This window comes from Podarcis melisellensis (assembly GCF_964234715.1).
Source record: "Podarcis melisellensis genome assembly, chromosome: 7".
Lineage (NCBI taxonomy): Eukaryota > Metazoa > Chordata > Lepidosauria > Squamata > Lacertidae > Podarcis > Podarcis melisellensis.
Window position 1 is genome coordinate 49,533,972 of NC_138539.1, and position 19,272 is coordinate 49,553,243.

Below are 19,272 nucleotides of genomic sequence, written 5' to 3' on the forward strand. Positions count from 1 at the left end.
CTGTTTCAGTGTATCTGAAGAAGTGTGCATGCACACAAAAGCTCATACCAAGAACAAACTTAATTGGTTTCTAAGCTGCTACTGGAAGGAATTTTTTTATTTTGTTTCGACTACCTCAGAGAGTTGTTGTGAGCATAATATGGGGGGGGGGGGAGAACCACCTTGGGTTCCTATATAGGATTAAGACCTATAGAGGCTCTAAGTACTGAATACTAAACCAGAAAATAAAATGTTAAAATAAAACAGATTTATTGTAGCACACGATTAAGATCACTTTATATTGATCCAGGTTAGGAGGACAGCCCCTGGTTTGGGTGAGATAAGTAATACAAAAGAGTACAGAAAAATGGAGAGACTCTAACAAAGGTCTTATTTTCCCCACGATGACTACTTGGTTGCTTTCTTTGAAATATCAAATGTCAAATCATTTTTTAAAAATCTATTTTTTTGGTGCCCCTGCTTCGCCAGTGCCTGAAGTGCTGGCTTAGCCTGCCCACTGAGTAATGCAGCACTGTCCTTGACAGAAAAGAAAGAGGCATAGAAATCCCAGTTCATTTCCATGCCCAATTCAGGGTGCTCATGTTGGTGCTGAAAGAAAAGTTTGGATTTGATATCCCGCTTTATCACTACCTGAAGGAGTCTCAAAGCGGCTCACATTCTCCTTTCCCTTCCTCCCCCACAACAAACACTCTGTGAGGTGAGTGGGGCTGAGAGACTTCAAAGAAGTGTGACTGGCCCAAGGTCACCCAGCAGCTGCATGTGGAGGAGCGGGGAAGCAAACCCGGTTCCCCAGATTACGAGACTACCGCTCTTAACCACTACACCACACTGGCTCTCCAAAATAGCTCAGGTAAACTATTTTGCTGGAAAGTCCAAAATAGCTCAGGCAACAAATATCTGACACACCGCCTCCTTCTCTATGGACTCTGGGTGGTGGCTTTGGCAGCCCAGTGGGAGATGGCCTTCTCCATGGTGAAGCCTAAGCCTTGGGACTCCATCCTGGCGCCTTCATTATACAGCTGCTGCCTCTTCCCCTTTGAGGGCCTGCCTTGCTTTTGTGGTTGTATGTTGTTTTTAATTGATATCCGTATTGCTCTTAAGGCTGTAATCTGCCCTGGGGCTTTAGGGTGAAGGGTGGGCCATAAGTAAGCCAAAAAACACACAACCCCAAATAATAAAAGCTTGAGGTCTGTAAAGATCAATAACCTGAAGGGGGCATATCCACCCACATCCTTCAGCCCTGGACCTTCTGATGGTTCCCTTGTTGCAAGAAGCTAAGTTACAGGGAACCGGGCAGAGGGCCTTCTTGGCAGTGGCACCTGCCTTGTGGAAAGCGTCAAGGAGATAAACAACTGTCTGACTCTTCTATGACATCTGAAGGTAGCCCTGTATTGGGAATTTTTTTAATGTTGGATGTTTTACTGTGGGTGGTGTTTTACTTTGTTAGAAGCCACCCAGGACTTTTGTTAAGGGAGGGGGCAGAACCTCAGATTTGTATTGATTTTGATTGATTTTTTTTGGGGGGGAGGAAGCTGCCCCCTGCCCCCCTTGGCTACGCCCATGGGGGCAACGCAGTCAGATGGGTGGCATATAAATACAACAGCCACCACCATTTATGCTAAATCAAGAAAACGGGAAACTGGTAGTGCAAACAAAAGGGGGGAGGAGAGAGAAAAACGATTTTCTCGTAGAGTTTGGGATTTCAGCTAATGCAACTTTTTGCCTAGCCTGCCGTTGACACATCCAGCCCGGCAGGTGTCAGTATAGCCTGCGAATCGCCGCGCTCGGGGCTGGGCAGGAAGCTTCTCCTTCCCCTCCCCCTCCTCTCCGGCGCCCGCGCGCGTGCTCGCGCCCGGCCGCACGCCCCCGTCTCCCTTCCTTCCCCGTCTCCCCCGTTCTTTGCCTGCTGTCACTAAGAGCCAGACTAGCTGCAGACAGGCAGCAGCCAGAGGAGGGGGAGGAGGAGGAGGAGGGGAAAGGAGGAGGAGGAGGAGGAGAGACTGGGAATGAGTTGGAAGCAGACGCAGCCTCAGCGCGCAGATCTGCCCTGCCGGAGACAGACAGAGCGGGGAGGGGGCAGGATAAAAAGGACCTCTCCTGCTCTGCATAAGGAAAGCCCCCCTGCCGGCGCCTCAGGGGCGAGATGTAGGGCTTGCAGGAAAGGTGAGTGTGCGCGGACAACCTGCCGGGCTCTCCCGTCCTTGGCTGGGCAAGCGGAGATGCCGCCGCCGCCGCCGCGCGCGCAGGGAAAGGGGGAGTCCCCGCGCTTGAAGGAGTTCCTCCAGCACCACCTAGACAGCCAGAAAGTGTCTGACAAAGTGAGGAGAGGCCCAAGTTGAAGGTCTGCGGCTCTTAAAGGGACACGGGCACTCTTCTCGGGGGTTGCCCCAGAACAGAAGGTGCTTCTCTCCTCTCTCTCTCTCCCCCTCTCCTTTGTGTCTTTGGCACGCAGGCAAAGTGCGTGCAGGAGCGGCGAGTGTGTGGCTGGATGCATGTACCGCACGCCTCATGTGAACAGAAGCACACACGTTAGACGGGGACTGCCCGCACACGCACACAGCCGAGACGTTTGGGTTGTTCATATGGCACGCGCGCACGCACACACATCCATATCCGGACTGCACATTCCAGTGGGTCCTTTCCCGGATTGGCGTAATATCCATCCAGGAGGAAGGAGGCATCTGTCTTGCCGGAGCTGAAATGAAAGTAGCAAACTGGGAACGAAATTCTATCAGGGCTTCCCTCCCATCCGTTGGTACTGTATTCCTCTTACCTTGTCAGCCAGGGGTTTGGTTACAAGCTGTGACATGTAGTTAACCACCCTGGCATCACTCTTTCTTTCTTTCTTTCTTTCTTTCTTTCTTTCTTTCTTTCTTTCTTTCTTTCTTTCTTTCTTTCTTTCTTTCTTTCTTTCTTTCTTTCTTTCTTAAATCAAGTGATTCTTTTTTGTCTTCCCTGACAGGGCTTTTTGGATGGTTCTCTGTGCATTAAGGTTTCACCTAGGTACTGTACATTGTTTTGTTGGGGAATCTTCCCAGCTGAGGATAAAGCTGGAAAGTGGTTCATATGCATTTCCTGATTTGCGCCTGTGGTTTTGAAGGAGCTGCTTTGGAAATCTAGATACAGTTTAAGCTGGTGCCGCAACGTCTCATGTCACTGCAAAGCAAAGCTTTTTATTGCGGGACCACTTAATATCTATGAAACGTAATAGAGAGATGAGGCAGGTTGAGGAATTGTTTTAAAGCTAATACTTGGAAACATTTTTTTTTTTAAACTGTGCATGTTGTTGTTGGGAATGCTTAATTTTGCATGTCAGACAGTAAAAATATGGATGCATCAAATGGTTCTGTGGTCCAGAGATGTCCCAAGAGATTGTTATAGAAGTGGCTGCCTGCTGTAAACTATCAAAGGAATTATACATGCAACTTTTTAAAAGAGAGACTCAGATGATAAGCATCCACTGAGAAGTCTGTACTTAGGGAATGTCAGTACTTGCAGAATTGGCTTGTGCTTCCCCCCACATTTCTTTTATGGGGGTTCTTACCTTGGCTTTACCTTTTGGTAGAGCATATGCTGATGGGATGAGCTGGGAAAGTGAGTTCTGTTCTTTGGTGTAGATTTTTATGTGTCTAGGTAGATGAATTTCCTATGTCAGTGGAATGATTTTAATGGAGTGTTGTGTGGGGTTATATTAATACCAAAGCCAACAGTCTTATGTGTGTTACTTTCAACTTTTGACCTTTAATTCTTGAAAGTTTTTCAGAGTGCATCTTCCAGTGTGTAAATCAGGGACAGGGGACATGGTATGTTGTTGAACTTCAACTCACACCATCCTTTGCCATTGGCTGTTCTGACTGGGGCTGGATGGAGATGAGGGACCACAAGTCCCTTGGAGTTAGTGGTGCCAGTGGTACAATTATTTACTGAGCAATTTCCAGTACAGTTCTATTCATGTCTACTCAAACTCATACATCGCTTAACTGGAGCTTAGTCACAGGTCAGTGGGTATAGGATTGCATCCTTAATGTGGTAAGGAAAGGAACTTCAGGTGTTGTGAAATGTTACTACGGTACTTTAGAATGGGTACTTTTGCTTGCTTTTAGTGTCTGCGTTTATTAATATGAATTAATAATTTAATTGCAAGTCTCCTGAAAAATAAAGGCATAGGAAGTATCTCAGGCAGTTTTTATATCTGCTGGAAGCTGCCCAGAGTGGCTGCAGCAACCCAAGCAGATGGGCAGAGTATAAGAATGATAATGTCAAAGAACTAATTTTGCATTTAAGTATCTGACAGTCCTACATATGTTTACATAACACAGCCCAGCACTGTATTAAATGGAACTTACTCCCAGGTAAGGTGCATAGGATTGCAATCTATGGGGTTACAGTCAACTAAATTCTACTCAAAGTAGACCCATTGAAATTAATAGAACACTAACATTTGTTTATTTTGAACAGGAGTAGCTTTGAGTGCAACCCTAAGAATATGATTACTTGTAACTATAGATTAATGTAGTGAAGAGACTGGCTTTTGGGAGAAGGGTTCTAAATTGGCACGGTTTCAACTTTTTCCTATTTCTGATTGCTAGGGTAACATGTCAAAGTGATTATCACAGTACAATCCTATACATGTCTACTCAGAAGTAAGTGAGCTCAGTGGGATTTATTGTCAAGGCAAGTGGTATAGAATTGCAGCCTGTCTATTTAACAGAAGGTTTATATTCCAGTTAGCGCTGCTGCTAATTATATTTGTTTGCAGATGGTACAATTGTTTTTCAGGTACTTGGAAGCATGTAAACACTGCCGTTACCCTGTTGCTTGAAATACAGTGGATAGTTTATTGGGCAGGACATTATGGGAGACAGCATATATTAAAACTAGTGAATGTCCCTACTTAGTTGCCAGATGAAATAGTGACAAAATGTTCTGCACGTCTATATCTGTACTGGTGTTTTCAGCACAAAGTATTGAGTTACTGACTGTGAGTGTGCCACAAGATTCTGTAGTATCAAAATCTCAACTGCAATGTATCCTATATGCTTGTATATATGAAGACGTATCTCTTCGCAATGTATTCTGCTGTGACTCCCAGGTCAGTAGATTTGTAGGCATTTCCTTATTCCCTCTCCCTCTCTGTCTTTTATCAGGTGCTATACGCTTCTAATAATATAGAGTTCAATATAAAGTTGGTGGGGGGCCCAGACCTCCAAGGGCAATAACATTGGCATTGATTAGATTTACAGTGTGGGTAACTTTGCTTTTAGGGGACGTGGGTGGCACTGTGGTCTAAACCACAGAGCCTAGGGCTTGCCGATCAGAAGGTCGGCGGTTTGAATCCCCGCAACGGGTAAGCTCCCGTTGCTCAGTCCCTGCTCCTGCCAACCTAGCAGTTCGAAAGCACGTCAAAGTGCAAGTAGATAAATAGGTACAGCTACGGCAGGAAGGTAAACGGCGTTTCCGTGCGCTGCTCTGGTTCGCCAGAAGCGGCTTAGTCATGCTGGCCACATGACCCGCAAGCTGTACGCCGGCTCCCTCGGCCAGTAAAGCGAGATGAGTGCCGCAACACCAGAGTCGTCCACAACTGGACCTAACGGTCAGGGGTCCCTTTACCTTTTTACCTTTGCTTTTAGCTGTTAACGTCCTTTTCCCGCGTTGTGTATTTAGTTGGCGGGTTTGTTTCTTTCCTGAGGGAGGTGGTCTAGCCTGGCTCTGTGTTCAGCTCACCTGCCCTTTCTCCGCAGGGTCAGGATTTGTGCTTCTGTGAAAACTGAGCTACCAAAACTTTAAAGAGTATGAGATGAAGCGATGTGAAAGCTAGTGCGCGTGCTGCCACAGCTGCCCTGCTGCTCTCTTGCCCTGCTGAGGAAACATGCCCAGAGCATCCCGACCCCAGCCCAGCACTTGCCTTAACTCTCTACAGCAGATCTGCTAGTCAGTTCAAGCCAATATATGGAATGCAGACACCTTCCCACTGCCTTCTGGATCTTGTTCACCCTTAGAGTTTCAGGGCCAGCATTGTGACAGGGGCTCTCTGTCATTAGTTATTGCCGAGAGGACAAATTCTATTGTAAGTTTTTTCTATCAGAGTCCCATTTCTCAGTCGTCTTCTTTTTGTTTTTCTGCTTTGCCTTTGGAAACTTTGCCCCTTAGCTTCTCTGTCTCATGAGGCTTAGCTTTCCTGTCGTTGGTCTTCTTGCAGATGTCCATTCTAGCTACTACCATCTCTAAGGCAGATGGGGACTTTTGATCCCATCCAAACCAACCACTTGATGCCTTTTAAAGGAGGGGGCATCTTTATGTCTAGGATAGGCTAGTTTTCCTTATGGTTTTTTTGAGTCATCATAGCAGCTTATCCAATTGCTGTGTGTTTTCACCACCAAGGCATATTACAGTAATGGTTTTCTTTTTTTTTTTTTAATTTTTTATTGATTTTTCCAACACATAATAAAAGACAAACACATTACAAAACAAAAACATACACCACATTAAACATATACCGACTTCCCCGTACCTCCCTTTCGCTGCATCCTTATTCCAAAGTTCTTTAGCAACCCTTTAATCAGTTTATCTATTGATTCCCTTTCATTAAATTTCTTTAAACTTAATATTTACAGCTGTATTTCTCTACTTCTTACCCCTTGACATCTCAACACTCCTCAATTTTACAACAGTTTTTAAGATATAATTTAAACTTCTTCCAGTCCTCTTCCACTGTCTCTTTCCCCTGATCTCGGATTCTGCCGGTCATCTCTGCTAGTCCCATGAAGAAGTGGTTTTCTAATATTCTCTCTTCAGACTGATTTGTAGCATTCCTGGAAAAGTTAAACTTTTGAGCATGGTGCTTGGAGGTACTTGAGGTTGTGCCTGTGCTTTATCATTTTTTTCCTACCTGATTTTTGTGCGTGCTGGTTCTTTAAAATCTACGTTCTGACTTCTGTGTAAATATTATTGGAACTGTGCACCATATGTGGAAGTATATAAAGCCATTCGTATGCTGTTGGTGGGTTCTTGTTCTCGGTTTGGATTTCTTAACATTGTTTTTATTTTAGTGTTAATTCAAGATTAAGGAAAATAATTCAAGGGGAATATTTGCACTTGACATAACGTATAACCTCTTCTATAGCATTTGCTTCTTGGTGGGTGAGTGCTATACTTGAAAGGCCTATGGTTTGGGAGTAGCATCATTCGTGTATGTTATTATCCACAAGGGAGACAACACATTTTGAAAGGTTTTCAGGCAATTATTCCAGGCTTGGTCTATATAACTGTTGAATTTGCCAGTGGCACCCAGCCAACATCAGCTGTTTATTAAATGACCTGATGCCAGTGAACTGGTGCATCCGCTGTTAAGAATCCAACCTGTCTTGTCTAAAAGTTCTTATACACATTTCCCCTCCTTTCCCCCAAATAATTGCTGTTTCTAAGAATAGCCTGTTTGCCTTGGAGATTGACCAGGTAACAGATTTCTAACATAGATGCACCTTTTTCTTGTTCGTAATAAACAACACAAGAAAGAACACAATCCTCTGTCCCTGAATGCAAGATCCTTGTAGGTTTTGTGCACTCAAGTAAGAGGAAATAATTAGGGTGATGCTAAAACATAGTTAAACCATTTTATACATATTTATGTATCTGTATTCGTGCTTTTTAAATGTAATGTTTGTATGATACTTATGTGGAATTGGCTTGCAACATTTTGTGCTATTATTAATAAAAAAGGAACATTATCAACAGATGGCACATCCAACATCTTGTGTTTCACACATTCACTGAAAAAGAGGGAAAGGATAAGAAGGTCAGATTTCACAATAGAAGGAAGAGGAGATAATGTGTACAGGCCATCTTACCTCTGATACCATCCTTGTTCCCTAGTTCTGAAATGTCCCCTAACAATTAATCAAGGCAATGATGGATGTCATTTTCTAGGCTTTCCGCAGAAGTTGGTAGTTGCGTCTGCATTATAAATCCAGCTGCATGAATATTTTGTTAAGAGATGCTTGGGATGTATGAGTTCATCTAAAGCATTAATGCCATTGATTTAATTGCACTAAAGCCAAAGAGAAGATGTTATCACGTTTATTTACAATTTTAAAAAAGAATTTAATAAAGAAAGGATTGTGTCTGTGCAGTACTTGCCTTATTGTTTATGATATCTCTTACAAATGGTGCCACTGCTTCACATACCATTTTCTTTTGGGTCTCCACTGTGCTATGAAGATAGCTGTAGTTGCGTACAGCTGAATAAAAGTTTTGATTCTATTGCTTAACAGCCTTTGATTGCCACAGGTGTACTTTATATTTTACCTCTGTTTCCTAAATTATCAATCAATCAATCAATCAATCAATCAATCTTTATTACGGTCCAGAGACCCAACCTAAATTATCCATATGTATCATGCAGTGTCGCTGTAAGGCAGGAGTGGGGTACATTTTTCAGCCTACAGGTCCCATCCCCTAGTGAGTACCTTGCAAGGAGCAGTGGCTAAGGCAATGGATGTGACTGCTGCTTTAGTACAGTAGCCTGACATCCAGCTTGTAATCATCTCCATCCCTTCATCCAGGCAAGCACAAGGCAGTATTGCAGTTCAAGGACTCATCTAGCTGAAGAAGAGAACTGGAGGGAGTTGTGGAGCAGGGTCAGTGAAGTTTGGCCCATGGAGGATATATGGCTTGCTGAGAGACCTGGGGGGCCAGCTAGAGATGCCTGGAGGGCTGTATATGACACCTAGGTCCAGCCCTGCTGTAAGGCTTTCAGTATTTTGGTTACTTGAGGAGCTGGTAGAGCTTAATCATGCCAAGTGCTGGAGATACCTATAGATCTGTCCAAATTCTTCTTTTCTGAGGGAAATGGTTTGGAGTGTTGCTTAACAGGCATTGTTAAATTGCTTAAAATTCTTATAGGAGTATTTGAAGTTTCTAACTGAACAAGACCTAGTAGGGCATCCTGGTCCTAAAGCTAAAATAGTTGCTTGAGATGGCATTATTCACCAGCAGCTCAATTACCAGTGTTGAGTGGGGAGTTATCTGAATGGTGGGGTGGGTGTCATGGGTAATCCATATTCTGGCCTTGGTCCAGTATATCTGAAGGAGCATCTCCACCCCCATCGTTCTACCCGGACACTGAGGTCCAGCACCGAGGGCCTTCTAGTGGTTCCCTCACTGCTAGAAGCCAAGTTACAGGGAACCAGGCAGAGGGCCTTCTCGGTAGTGGCTCCTTCCCTGTAGAACACTCTCCCACCAGATGTCAAAGAGAATAACAACTACCAGACTTTCAGAAGACATCTGAAGGCAGCCCTGTTTAGGGAAGTTTTTAATGTTTGATGTATTATAGTATTTTAATTTTTTTTGGAAGCCGCCCAGAGTGGCTGGGGAAGCCCAGCCAGATGGGTGGGGTATAAATAAATAAATAAATAAATAAATAAATAAATATAATAATAATAATAATAATAATAATAGAAGAAACTGATGTCAGTAGTAAAATTGGCTGGTTTTTAAAAGATGCATGTTATATTGTAATATATCTGCCAGCACATATATAAGAAAATGAAAACCATCCCTTTTGAGTATATGCCAGCACTTATGTCTCATTCCTTTTCTTTTGCAAAACCTATGCAACATGACATGTCCCCCATTTGAAAGTACAACTTGAGTAAATCTTTTGCTGAACTTGTTGTTCTTACAGGTTTGGAAAGGATGAAGAACTGAAGGGTAATTTCTGTGTTGATTGGCAACGGAGAGCTTTTTTAGATGAAGTATGGTTACGCTGTGCCAAATGGTTGACTTTTCTAGAAGGAAAAAACTCCAAAGGTTATGTGAAAAGTACTCTGGTTAATATATTGGCATTCCCAGAACCCACTAAAACTTGGGCAGGTTGCCAGATACCACTTAATGAGGATGCAGAATGTCTGGCACAAATCTGCATAAACACAAAAGAATTTCAGAAAAGGGAGTTTGTGAGTGTAAGTTGCATATCTCTGACTACGATTAATTTTTAATTACTATACTTTTGCACTTAAGATAGATGGAAGTCTTTCCAATTAGATTGAGCATTGCATACACAACATTTTGTGTCTTTCTGTTTTTGCCTCTCATTTATATTGTTTGTGGGGAAGTGGAATCAGAGCTGGATGTGTTCTCCAAGCCCACAACCACAGTGTGCTCACACACACACACACACAGAACAATGGGCTGGATTCAGGATTAGGCTGCACTCCTAATCCTGTTTACCTGTGAGTAAGCACCGCTGCATTCAGTAGGACTTACTGCTGCATAGACATGGTTAAGATTATGCTGTTAGACATGCTTAGAACAGACCCAATGGAATCAAATTAGTCATCATGACTAGCTTAATGCCGTATCCTGAGCTTTCCTTTAAAAACAACAGCAAGTAAGTTCTAGCCCTTAATGCCACAAATAAATAGTGTTTTTTTTTTAAAAAGGGTGGAGCCTGCTAAAATATTAGATGTGGATGTGGTAGGCTGGCTGAGCAGGGTTTCCAGTGTTCAGATATGACTTTTGTATCCTGCATACTCTCTTTGCCCTTTGAAATAAGCAGCAATTAAGTGAAATATACTCTGATTTTTTTAAATCTGCATAATGTCTCTAAGTTGCAGGAATCTCAGTCGGAAGGTCCCAGGTTCATTCCTTGGCACCGCCAGGTACGGTTGGAAGAGACACCTGCCTGAAATCCTGTCAGTCAGGGTAGACAACACTGAGCAAGGTGGACCAATGACTTGACTTGGTATAAGGCAGCTTCCTATGTTCTTAAATAATACTGGGAAAGACTTCTGATTTGAGTCACAAGTAGGGCTGAGCTGAAACTTTTCATTGTTTTGCTTCTCCCCCAACCCTTGAAAGTAGCAGTGAGGTAGTGGAGGGGCTCCCCCTGCACCCTGAAATTGCTACCTCGGAGTTGAAAAGCATAACAATGAGCTCAACCCCACCAGCAAGTCAGTACTATTTCCATTTTACGGATGCGTGGCTGAAGCTGAGAGAGAATAGCTTGCCAGGTTTTCCTTAGCGCCGACGCCCCCTCCCCTCCACCACTGCAACATCCCATGCCAAGTACACCCAGTCACAGCTATGGGTTGCAGTGAGTTTGATGAAATCTTTTTATTCACTTATGCATTTAAGAAACGGTAGGTTTTGTCAGACTGTTTATATGACAGTGCAAGTCTGTGCTTGCCAAGATCCAGACAGTCTGTTAATGTTACATGCCGGGATAAATAAATTACAGTGTCTGAGACAGAAACGCTCTCGCATTTGGTGCAAACCTGTGATGTGTCCCTACAGAGATCTGCTGGCATCTCAGATTGTAACAGGGTCAGGTAACATCAGCACCTATTTATTAATTTATGGTTTGATAACCTACCCTATCCCCAAAAGCGCTGGTGATATTTGTAAGCGATATTTTATAAAATAGATGAACACGTGTTTTTTAATGCAGCAATTTTTAGAATGATTGCTAAAGTGATCATGCTGCTTACATCTAACCAATTAAATAACCTTAAGAAATCTTACATCACTATGAGGAGATGCTTAGGTTTGAAATTTGGCAAACCTGCTGGAGAGCAGAGTCCAGAGCCAGAGTATCGTTTTTGATGAATGGAGAGTGGTGCCGTGAGGCAATCTGAGTTGTCTTTGGGAATGTGTGGAAGGACGCGGCAGGTCAGGTAGCCTTCATGGCTGTTCTTATTCTTCCAGGTTCTGCTCCCATGGTAACTTGAGCACTGTGCTCTTCTGTCACATCTGTATAGGTTGCTGGTGAGGGGCAAATGTGACAATTGCTATAGACTTTCCCAGTGGAAGTGCTAACTGTAGACCATTGCTAAAGTGCTAATGTGAATCCTCTCCCCCCACCACTGGCGGGCAAAAAAATTAAAAATCTGCAAGAGAATCAGGAGGTCTTTCTTCAAGGGTAGGAACGTAGGAAGCTGACAAATTGGATGTCCTTCTGTTTTGGGGTACTATATATGATATTACTCTTGGGATACTGCAAACTTTATTCAGTAGCTTGCAAGGCCATTGTAGTTTAATACAATAATATGTGGTTGCCGTAGAACCAAACTACTTGTATTATTAACTGTGAGAATGCATTCGTTTTATTTTATTTTTTTATTTAAACAAAAAAAAAAGCCAGATCTGGGGGCTTCGTGAGGATTGGGACCGCATCTGTGCCATACAGCATGTGTCTGTGTTGTGTGTGTGAGTTAACCCCTTACCTCTACACTGTGGTAAAATCTCCTCACCCCATCCCAAAGTTCTGACATCTTACACTGCAGAGGGAATATCAGCTTTGGAGCCCATTTTTTCCAGTACTTAATGGAATCTATAATGGGACATAGGGTTGTTTTGTCACATAGAATACATATGAATTAAAAATATAATTATCACAAGGCTTCCATGGGTGAATAGGAAGTTTCATGGTGTCCTGGTTGCCCAAATATCCATTTTATCTGTAGCATTTCTTTACTCTTTTTCAGCTTCTATCATTACTGTTTGTTGTAGCTACACCTTTTTATTTCTGTAGCAGAAATCCCACCTTAGCCTTCTCCAAAATATGTTAGAAAAGCCTATTTTTATGGTATAGTCGTGCTGACACTGTACACTTTTGGTTTCTCACTAGGGAATTGTTTGTGTTTTTCCCCTTACCCACGGGGAAGCTCTGTGACTTAGAGACAGGAAAGCTATTACAGAACAACATCTCTGACACCTTTCTTTTACCAGTGAGCTTGGGGTAAGAGGTGTTGCAGTATGTGCATTAATTGAACAAAATTTTCATTCTGACTTCTTAAATGTGAGATCTTGGGGAAAACTGCATAAGGTTTCCTTCTACTCAAGGAGATGGATAAAACCACTGTATGTGAACTTGCCCTAAAAGTAAACTCTTGTATTAGAATGAACAACTCACTGGCTCTCTTACCAATGCCTTTTACTTAAAATTTCCAGCTGAGACCTCATTTTTGGCTGAAAGCATCTTGTAACTTCTTCCAGCAGCAGTCCCCAAATATGTGTACTGATCATAGCTGATACTGAAATGGCTATTGGAATTTACAGAGTGCTTTGATCAAAGTAGTCCAGATGTGGCACAATTCTTGCCAATGAATGGTCAAGTTGGATCTTTCTCCCAATTACTTGTGTCTGAATATGCTTTTCAGGACTCCTTATTTCATGGTTGTGTCACTAGGCCTGCTGGTGTAAGTTAAGTCCGATGTAAAGTTACACCAGATACAAACCTTACTTAGTATCAGGGCTGCTGCTGGCCACATGACTGAGGTGAACAGACTTAGGATCCAGCCTGAGTCTTTCCCTCTGGTCCTGCCCCCACCATGCCCCCAGAACTCCCCTTTTTTGACCTCAGCTGAACCCCTGTTGAGTTGGGGTGCGCAGGTTATTTTGATGTATCTATGAGCCAGGAATCCGCTGGATCCTAACCTTCTCGTTCTGGCATTTCTTGCCATAAGACTGTCATCTTAATGTTACTAAGCATGATCTTTGATTACAATTTTTATTTCTGTTTTTGTTATATTGTTATAATATTGCTTTATATTCTGTACGCAAGATATTTTAAAAAACAACAACATTTAACAGAAAGGGTACGTGAAAGAAAACAACGTGAGAAATTACATAACTTTTAACATAACGTGGTCCTCCTTTATTACATTGCATCAAAGAAAGAACATGCATTTGAACCACCTAAGACACATGGGAGCATTTGGAATGATATTTTTTAAACCAGCAACTGTAGAAATAATTTGTTATTTGATTATAATTAATTTAATTAATTTAATTTTTAATTTAATTTTTTTTATTTATACTCCACCCTTCCCGGTTCAAAAACCAGGCTCAGGGCGGCTAACAACAAATTAAAAACCCTTTAATTGTAAAAGCAGTATAAAATACAGTATAAAAACATGAATAACAATAAAATTCAAAAATCAAAAATCAAAATTAGAAATTCAAAAAAGGAAAAGAAAAAAGTTTCACCTGCTACGTTTCTGATAATAATAAAAATAATGAAAGCTTTTTCATTATTATATTATATTACTAATGTAATTACCTGGACGTAGTTGGGGCTGTATTTGATTGCTTGTATTTGATTATATCTTGTTCTTATATTCAACTAATAAGATATTCAAAACAACAACAACAACATAAAAGGATCTTTCAGAGTCCATTGGTGTTACTCCCAAATGGAGTAGAAAGGCTGCTTTGTATGGAAGTAATCACCCTCCACTCGGATCAAAAGTGGGTCAGTCCCATAAATTTGTAAATGTCTCTGTATGTTTATACAAATGATAAAAAAACTGAATGAAAATGCTTTGTAGTAATGAATGGCTGCTAAAGAGTTCTGAACTTCTTAAATGTAGGGCACATAATAGAAAAATGCATGTTTAAATGAAATTATTGTCAGCGTGATTCCTCTGGAACAATTATTTCACCTTTCAAAATATCTCTTTAGAAGTCTGCTTGCTGACATTGCATAATTTTGGTTCCAAGTTTGTTTTTTTAAGAGAAAATAAAGTAAATGACATGCTACAGAATGCACTCGTTTTCTGAACACCACTTTCTGAGTTGAAACCCTAGGTAGCTGGATAAACAAGTCATGTTTTAATTAGCTATGCCTCTTTTCAGCAAGATTATGTCAGAATATAAAATCAGCAGATTAATTAGGATTTGATTAAGGCTGCACTGGTATATGCAATTGTAAAATTGCCTCTGTAATAAGTTTTGTTCTAAGGTGCCACAAACGTATTCTTCTCATACTGTTAGACTTCTTAATAGCATGTATTTAAAATGCATTTAATTGGATGGTTAACAGTATTCACTATGCTTACATTCTCTTTGTATGGAGGGAAAATGGGTACAGATGTGAAGTTTTTCTTTAAAAGAGCCTCTTTTTTAATTATGGGGACTGTAATGGTTAAAATTAAATGGTTACCCACAACGTCATCTTGAAGTATGTTTTGAAGTTTGGGAATAAACTATGCTGATTTGTTAGCATTTAATACCGTTTTCCTTGCAAGGTTGAAGCTAAGCAACAGCTTAAAATGTTTTTAGGTTCCAAACTATGTTTCCTCACCATGATAAAAGAGGCTAACAGTGGAAGCCTGTACATGTCTACTCAGAAGTAAGCCCCACTGAATTCATGGGGCTTACTCCCAGGTACATGAGTATAGGATTCCAGTCGAAAAATGTCAAGCTTATTATATATCAGAAATCTTATATACAGGTTCAGAGAGGTGCTATGACTCAATGAGTGGTCCCTGTTCAATCTTGAGTCAGCCATGAATAAGTTGGATTTCTATTAACAAATTGTTCTCTCTTAGTTGCCCGTTGTCAAAATGGAAATAGTGCTTTGTCAATTGGGATGTGTGTTTAATATCACCCTGCAACTTAATCATACTTTCTTTCTTGTGCTTTTGCGAATGTTAATAACCATGGTTCCCTTCCCTCTTTGCTGTTTTGACTGGAATCAACTATAAGGAATAAAATGAGGGAGAAGGAAATTATGCCAATCAGCACTGGACATGGTCTAGCCAATCATATTTGGCTGTGTCCTGTCTCACTCATGACAAGCAAGGGCAAGGCTTCCTAACACGGGTGATCTTAGCCAATCAGGGATTACTCTAAAAATTAAAAACTTTTGATGTCGTTTCACATCAATTGTAGAAAAATCTCAAAAAGGAGAGGGTACTTTCAACCCAGAAAAGATGTTCCCCTGTTGCACCGCAGCCCTGGTAATAGGCCTAATGTGTGGGCTATAATGGGCTTAAGGCTATAATGCACATAAAGGAACTGGTGTGTTGTAGTGGATGTGCTTTAGTGTTGGGGGTGAGTAGTAGGTGGCCAGGTTTGCTGATGATACTATATTACTCAGGGTTAAAACAAAAAGAAATTGTGAAGAGCTCTGAAAGGTCTAGGCAGTAAATGGCAAATGCAAACAACTATAAAATGACACATGTCAGGGCAAATAAATTCTTATTTTCACATATACCCTCATGGTGTCTGAATTGGCGGTAACTAACCAGGAACAAGATCTTGTGGTTATAGTGGCTAGTTTGCTGAAGATATTGCTCCAGTGTGTGGCAGCTGTGGAAAAGGCAGATTCTATGCTAGGCATCATTAGGAAAGGAATTGAACTCCCTACGCCATCCCAGATGCTGCATTCCAAATGTGGTCACAGTAGGAATATAGTGTACAGTTCTGATCACCTCATCTCAAAAAGGGTATTGTAGTTTCTGAAAATGGCAACCAAAATGATCAAGGGGATGGATCATCTCCCATATAAAGAAAGGCTACAGTGTTTGGGACTTAGAGGAAACATAAGAAAGAAGTGACATGATAGAAGTTTATAAAGTGATGCATGCCATAGAGAAAGTGGACGGGGAAAGGGTATTCTTCTCTTATAACACTAGAATGCGTGGACATCCAGTGAAGCTGAATGCTGAAAGCTTAAGAACAAATAACATGTAAGCACTTCTTTACCCAACACAGAGTTAATGTCTGGAACTCACTTCCATAGGAGGCTGTGATAGCCACTAACTTGGACGGCTTTAAAACGGGATTTGACAGATTTATGGAAGATGAGAGTATTATTGGCTACTAGCCATGATGGCTCTGCTCTTTCTCTGTGGCTGGAGGCAGTATGCTTCTGAATACTAATTGATGGAAAGAGGAGGGGAATGTGCTGTTGTGTTTGGGTCCTGGCTATGTTGAGAACAGGATGCTGAACTAGATGGGCCATTGGCCTGACCTATCAGGCTCTTCTTATGTTTTTGCACCTCCTGATATCTTGAGTTCCTTCCTCTGAGGCAGAGGATCTGTCTTGCACGCAGAAGATCCCAGGTCCAGCCGGTTGTGGGGCTTGAAAAAGCTCAAAATCCTGGAGAACCTGGGATAAAGTAGCATCTTACGTTCTGTGCTCTGACAAACGTCTCCTCGACCTCTGACCTTTTCACGCAGTTTGCCTTCCTCAATGTGGTTGGCTGGTTTTCTCTAATGTCAGCATGGATTGACATGGCTTCTGGCATCCACTGGATTAGATACTTTGATGGAACAGAGGCTCTTGCCAGCCTGGAGCAGGAGCTGAGTGCTTAGGAGAACGACTGAAAGATTTGAAAATCTAAATTCCATTCTGTGAGCAAAATTAGAGATAAAGTTACCTAAGGGTTAGCTAATCTATGATAAGTGATTCACGAATACCTTCTTATGATCTTTTGAAATACAACACTTTTATCCATCTGAGCAACTCTGATTGCTCCCAGATGGGCATTCATATAGGCAAACATAATGGGCAAACTAGACAATCATACACATAGCTTGCAGCCATTTTCATGATTATGATGGCTTGAAAAGTTACTAATATGATCCTGGAAATTACAACCAAAGCAACCATATCTCTGCCCAATTCACGTATAACATTTGTCTATATAAGCACGTCTTTGAATAAGTTAGTGTGACTGCCTCTTTGAAGAAGAAGAAGAAAAATATATACTGTGAATTGCTCACCCATTTTTGTTCAATAGTTTATTTCTCTGGCTGGTTAGGGATATCTTTGAGAGAATGCACTTTCCTCTGCTTGTGCACCTGGGGGTCTATCTGTCAGTTCCAGATCTATTTTGCCCTTAAAGCTTGGGAAATGCAATGTACTTATCCAGTGACATTGATATACTCTGCTTGAGGGTGTTAAATGGTACAAAAGGATATTGATGGTAGGGAGAGGCTCTTTAAGTTTAAGCAGAATTGGCTGTCCGCTTTCACCTCCTAACTTGTATGAGATGCTCAGTAGAACGTAAATGAAATTGTCTGAATGGGAACGGTGCTCTTTTAAATTCTAATTAGTGAATGAATTAAGTAGTAAGAATTTTTATGAGTCACAGTGAATTACAGGTATTATTGACTTGACAGTCTTGCCTACACTAAAAGCAGTGGTTACCCAAGTGGGTCTTCAGCTGCCAGATCAAGCTGAATGACATTAAATAGTCTGATCAGGACTTCATTTTACTTTTAAAAAGTGTTTCTGTACCCTTCTCAATCCTCCTCGTTCCTTTAATGAAGGGAAGCTGAAATAGGGCAGAGTTAAGGAAAGAAGTGGATTCTAGTCTTCTGGGTGGGCTGCAGAATAGGGAAAACTGCTGTTGGCAGGCTTTCAAGTTCTGGTGCCTCATGGCTAGATTCTGAAGTTCTGAATTATACATATATCTTGTGCGTGCCTCATGTAGCATGAGGTTTATTACTAGAATGCAAGCATCATGCACTCAAAAGGAGAAGGACATCTATTGTACACTAGCACTCTTTCTCACAGTACAAACCTTGACCTAATTTCTGTAAACATGTTTCTTTTTTACCCTGTTGCTACAGCATAGGATGCCAGTATTGCTGTGTGCACCCAGCTCAAAAGGCACTTAAAAATTTAAGTGTGTCTTTTCTTTCCTGTTATTTGTGCTGAATTGTAAACTAGCCTTAACTCAGACCTTGAATTCAAGAACCAGCCTTTCTTCCTCGACAGGACACAGAACTGTGCTTGTCAATTTTATCTGCTCCCACTATATTACCCTGCCGTGGGACAACAAGAATGTTGGGCTTGAGAATGTTGCTGGTCTGGGATCAACACTTACCTGAAATGATTGACCAAGGACAGGAAAGTGGGGGCTGGGAGGAAGTCATTAAGAATTTATTTCCTTGGCTCTGTTTGAACAGAGTGTCACCTCTCCAGAGGAGATCTCACCTCTTGGACACTGTTACTTGAGTCCTGCAGTTTGCAGAATGGCTCAGCAAGGGAATATGCTGTAATTGGAGCCCTATGTGGGCATTTTCCTCCATGCAATTTTAATCATGTGGAGGGAAACAGTGGGACTGTGCTAGATAGCTCCAACATCACCATACATGTATTGATGGGAAGGGGTACAGAACAGGGAGTGGGGGTGTTTGCTCTATTCCTGTAGGCTCTCTGTGATGTTAGAACCCTGTGCTGGTTTGGGACCAGATGCCACCGCCCACTCCCCCTATGCCCCATCTCTCAATGTTTTTAAGATTTCATGGACAATTATGCCCAAATAGGGGTTACAGTAATTCTGGATCCTCCCCCTTTTCACAGAATCCTGATGCACAGTGAAGTAAAGTGTCCATTGCTATTACTTCTCAGGCTTTGCCCAATAATTTCACAGGCTGTTCTGTGCTAGTGTGGCTTTTTTCATTCCAGAGGATGAAGCTACTGATTTGTTTTCTCTTGGGCACCACCAGCAGTGCAGATTGTCTGAGGGCAGTATT

At 41.8% G+C, this 19,272-nt stretch overlaps 1 protein-coding gene across 5 annotated transcripts in view; it reads left to right on the forward strand.

Annotated features, from left to right (window-relative positions):
• The first annotated feature begins 319 nt into the window (after window positions 1-319).
• LDLRAD4 (low density lipoprotein receptor class A domain containing 4) overlaps window positions 320-19,272 on the forward strand; it is a 261,071-nt gene continuing 242,118 nt past the window's right edge. For 2 of the 5 annotated variants that reach the window (XM_081919354.1, XM_081919353.1), the window contains exon 1: window positions 1,883-2,163. The gene's annotated coding sequence lies outside the window, so the exon portion shown is untranslated. Of the gene's footprint in view, window positions 851-1,882; window positions 2,164-2,730; window positions 2,752-19,272 lie in introns of those variants that run through there. The other 3 variants (XM_081919355.1, XM_081919358.1, XM_081919356.1) reach the window with 3 other exon arrangements.